This window comes from Schistocerca piceifrons, unplaced genomic scaffold (assembly GCF_021461385.2).
Source record: "Schistocerca piceifrons isolate TAMUIC-IGC-003096 unplaced genomic scaffold, iqSchPice1.1 HiC_scaffold_1839, whole genome shotgun sequence".
In the NCBI taxonomy this organism is placed as follows: domain Eukaryota; kingdom Metazoa; phylum Arthropoda; class Insecta; order Orthoptera; family Acrididae; genus Schistocerca; species Schistocerca piceifrons.
This window is the reverse complement of record NW_025727722.1, coordinates 477,929-483,359: the sequence shown is the minus strand read 5'-3', so window position 1 is coordinate 483,359 and position 5,431 is coordinate 477,929.

The following is a 5,431-nucleotide window of genomic DNA, read 5'->3' as shown; positions in this document are numbered from 1 at the left end:
AGTAAGATGAGTCAGTTTTCATGTACTTAAGTCGGTATTGTGCCTTTCCAATTTAATTCTGATGCAATTTCTGTGTTTCATCGTAAATATTAAGGTCCAAGGGATACAGCAAACCTGGAGTGAAGCATCGGAATCTATAACTAGTGTCACAGGGATGGTTCAAAATATAGACAGTACGAAGAGTCAGAATTCTTGTACTTAAGTCGGCATTGTGCCTTTTGTATTTCATTAAGATACAATTTCTGTGATTCATCGTTAATAAGAAGGTCAGAGGGATACAGTAAACCTGAAGTGAAGCATCGGATTCTATAACTAGTGTCACAGGAATGGTTCAGAACATAGACAGTAAGAAGAGCCAGTCTTCTTGTACTTGAGTTGGCATTGTGCCTTTTGTATTTAATTCCGATGACTTTTCTGTGCTTGATCGTCAATAAGAAGGTCAGAGGGATACAGTAAACCTGAAGTGAAGCATCGGAATCTATAACTAGTGTCAGAGGAATGGTTCAAACCATAGACAGTAAGAAGAGTCAGTATTCTGGTACTGAAGTCGGCACTGTGCCTTTTGTATTTAATTAAGATGCAATTTCTGTGTTTCATCGTCAATAAGAAGGTCAGAGGACTACAGTAAACCAGACGAAAAGCATCGTAATCTATAACTAGTGTTACAGGAATGGTTCAAATCTTAGACAGTAAGAAGAGTCAGTCTTCTTGTACTTAAGTCGGCATTGTGCCTTTGGTATAAAATGCCGATGCAATTTCTGTGTTTCATCGTCAATAAGAAGGTCAGCTGGGTACAGTAAACCTAAAGTAAAGCATCGGAATCTATAACTAGTGTCACAGGAATGGTCCAAAACATAGACAATAAGAAGAGTCAGTCTTCTTGAACTTAAGTCGGCATTGTGCCTTTTGTATTTAATTCCGATGTAGTTTCTGTGTTTCATCGTCAATAAGAAGGTCAGAGGGATAAGGTAAAACTGACGTGAAGCATCGGAATCTATAACTAGTGTCACAGGAATGGTTCAAAACATAGACAGTAAGAAGAGTCAGTCTTCTTGTACTTATGTCGGCATTGTGCCTTTTGTATTTAATTCCGATGAAATTTCTGTGCTACATCGTCAATAAGATGGTCAGCTGGATACAGTGAACCTGAAGTTAAGTATCGGAACCTATAACTAGTGTCACAGGAATGGTTCAAATCATAGACAGTAAGAGGAGCTAGTCTTCTTGTACTTGAGTCGGCATTGTGCCTTTTGTATATAATTCCGATCAATTTTCTGTGTTTGATCGTCAACAAGAAGGTCAGAGGGATGCAGTTAACCTGAAGTGAGGCATCGGAATCTATAACTAGTGTCACAGGAATGGTTCAAAACATAGACAGTAAGAAGAGTCAGTCTTCTTGTACTTAAGTCGGCATTGTGCCTTTTGTATATAATTCCGATTCATTTTCTGTGTTTCATCGTCAATAAGAAGGTCAGAGGGATACAGTAAACCTGAAGTGAAGCATAGGAATCTATAGCTAGTGTCACAGGAATGGTTCAAAACAAAGACAGTAAAAAGAGCCAGTCTTCTTGTACTTGAGTCGGCATTGTGCCTTTTGTAATTAATTCCGATGCAATTTCTGTGTTTCATCGTCAATAAGAAGGTCAGAGGGATACACTAAACCTGAAGTGAAGCATCGGAATCTATAACTAGTGTCATCGGAATGGTTCAAAACATAGACAATAGATAGATTCAGCCTTCTTGTACTTCACTCGGCATATTGCCTTTTGTATTTAATTCCGATGCAATTTCTGTGTTTCATCGTCAATAAGAAGGTCAGGGGGATACAGTAAACCTGACGTGAAGCATCGGAATCTATAACTAGTGTCACAGGAATGGTTCAAAGCATAGACAGTAAGAAGTGTCAGTTTACTTGTACTTATGTCGGCATTGTGCCTTTTGTATTTAATTCCGATGCAATTTCTATGATTCGTCGTCAATAAGAAGGTCACAGGGATACAGTAAACCTGAAGTGAAGCATCGGAATCTTTAACTAGTGTCACAGGAATGGTTCAAAACATAAACAGTACGATGAGTCAGTTTTCTTGTACTTAAGTCGGTATTGTGCCTTTCCAATTTAATTCTGATGCAATTTCTGTGTTTCATCGTAAATATGATGGTCCAAGGGATACAGCAAACCTGGAGTGAAGCATCGGAATCTATAACTAGTGTCACAGGGATGGTTCAAAATATAGACAGTACGAAGTGTCAGAATTCTTGTACTTAAGTCGGCATTGTGCCTTTTGTATTTAATTAAGATACAATTTCTGTGTTTCATCGTTAATAAGAAGGTCAGAGGGATACAGTAAACCTGAAGTGAAGCATCGGAATCTATAACTAGTGTCACAGGAATGGTTCAAAACATAGACAGTGAGAAGAGTCAGTCTTCTTGTACTGAAGTCGGCATTCTGACTTTTGTATATAATTCCGATGCAATTTCTGTGTTTCATCGTCAATAAGAAGCTCAGAGGGATACAGTAAACCTGAAGTGAAGCATCGGACTCTGTAACTAGTGACACAGGAATGGTTTTAAACCATAGACAGTAAGAAGGATAAGTCTTCTTGTACTTAAGTCGGCATTGTGCCTTTTGTATATAATTCCGATGCAATATCTGTATATCTTAGTCAATAAGAAGGTCAGGGGGATACAGTAAGCCTGAAGTGAAGCATCGGAATCTATAACTAGTGTCACAGAAATGGTTCAAAACATAGACAGTAAGAAGACCCAGTCTTCTTGTACTTGAGTTGGCATTGTGCCATTTGTATTTAATTCCGATGACTTTTCTGTGCTTGATCGTCAATAAGAAGGTCAGAGGGATACAGTAAACCTGAAGTGAAGCATCGGAATCTATAACTAGTGTCAGAGGAATGGTTCAAACCATAGACAGTAAGACGAGTCAGTATTCTTGTACTGAAGTCAGCATTGTGCCTTTTGTATTTAGTTAAGATGCAATTACTGTGTTTCATCGTCAATAAGAAGGTCAGAGGACTACAGTAAACCAGACGAAAAGCATCGTAATCTACAACTAGTGTTACAGGAATGGTTCAAAGCATAGACAGTAAGAAGAGTCAGTCTTCTTGTACTTAAGTCGGCATTGTGCCTTTGGTATAAAATGCCGATGCAATTTCTGTGTTTCATCGTCAATAAGAAGGTCAGAGGGATGAGGTAAAACTGACGTGAAGCATCGGAATCTATAACTAGTGTCACAGGAATGGTTCAAAACATAGACAGTAAGAAGAGTTAGTCTTCTTGTACTTAAGTCGGCATTGTGCCTTTTGTATTTAATTCCGATGCAATTTCTGTGCTTCATCGTCAATAAGATGGTCAGCTGGATACAGTGAAACTGAAGTTAAGTATCGGAACCTATAACTAGTGTCACAGGAATGGTTCAAATCATAGACAGTAAGAGGAGCCAGTCTTCTTGTACTTGAGTCGGCATTGTGCCTTTTGTATATAATTCCGATCAATTTTCTGTGTTTGATCTTCAATAAGAAGGTCAGAGGGATACAGTTAACCTGAGGTGAAGCATCGGAATCTATAACTAGTGTCACAGGAATGGTTCAAAACATAGACAGTAAGAAGAGTGAGTCTTCTTGTACTTAAGTCGACATTGTGCCTTTTGTATATAATTCCGATTCAATTTCTGTGTTTCATCGTCAATAAGAAGGTCAGAGGGATACAGTAAACCTGAAGTGAAGCATAGGAATCTATAGCTAGTGTCACAGGAATGGTTCAAAACAAAGACAGTAAGGAGGGTCAGTTTTCTTGTACTTAAGTCGGCATTGGGCCTTTTGAATATAATTACGACGCAATGTCTGTGTTTCTTCGTCAATAAGATGGTCAGAGGGATGCAGTAAACCTGAAGGGAAGCATCGGAATCTATAACTAGTGTCACAGTAATGGTTCAAAACATAGACAGTAGGAAGAGTCAATCTTCTTGTATATAAGTCGGCATTGTGCCTTTTGTATTTATTTTCCGCTGTAATTTGTGTGTTTCATCGTCAATAAGAAGGTCAGAGGGATACAGTAAACCTGAAGTGCAGCATCGGAATCCGTAACTAGTGTCACAGGAATGGTTCAAATCATAGACTGTAAGAAGAGCCAGTCTTCTTGAACTTGAGTCAGCATTGTGCCTTTTGTATATAATTCCGATCAATTTTCTGTGTTTGATCGTCAATAAGAAGGTCAAAGGGATACAGTTAACCTGAAGTGAAGCATCGGAATATATAACTATTGTCACAGGAATGGTTCAAACATAGAGAGTAAGAAGAGTCAGTCTTCTTGTACTTAAGTCGGCATTGTGCCTTTTGTATTTAATTAAGATGCAATTTCTGCGTTTCATCGTCAATAAGGAGGTAAGTGGGATACAGAAAACCTGAAGTGAAGCATCGGAATGTAAAACTAGTGTCACAGCAATGGTTCAAAGCATAGACAGTAGGAAGAGTCAGTCTTCTTGTACTTAAGTCGGCATTGTGCATTTTGTATTTAATTCCGATGCAATTTCTGTGTTTTGTCGTCAATAGAATGTTCAGAGCAATACAGTAAACCTGAAGTGAATCATCGGAATCTGTAACTAGTGTCACAGGAATGGTTCAAAACATAGACAGTAAGAAGAGTCAGTTTTCTTGTACTTAAGTCGGCATTGGGCCTTTTGAATATAATTACGATGCAATGTCTGTGTTTCTTCGTCAATAAGATGGTCAGAGGGATACAGTAAACCTGAAGGGAAGCATTGGAATCTATAACTAGTGTCACAGTAATGGTTCAAAACATAGACACTAAGAAGAGCCAGTCTTCTTGTACTTGGGTCGTCATTGTGCCTTTTGTATTTAATTCGGATGCAACTTCTGTGTTTCATCGTCAATAAGAGCGTCAGAGGGATACAGTAAACCTGAAGTGAAGCATCGGAATCTATAACTAGTGTCACAGGAATGGTTCAAAACATAGACAGTAGGAAGAGTCAATCTTCTTGTACTTAAGTCGGCATTGTGCCTTTTGTATATAATTCCAATGCAATTTCTGTGTTTCATCGTCAATAAGAAGGTCAGAGGGATACAGTAAACCTGAAGTGAAGCATAGGAATCTGTAGCTAGTGTCACAGGAATGGTTCAAAACAAAGACAGTAAGAAGAGCCAGTCATCTCGTACTTGAGTCGGCATTGTGCCTTTTGTATTTAATTCCGATGCAATTTCTGTGTTTCATCGTCAATACGAAGGTCAGAGGGATACAGTTAACCTGAGGTGAAGCATCGGAATCTATAACTAGTGTCACAGGAATGGTTCAAAACATAGACAGTAAGAAGAGTCAGTCTTCTTGTACTTAAGTCGACATTGTGCCTTTTGTATATAATTCCGATTCAATTTCTGTGTTTCATCGTCAATAAGAAGGTCA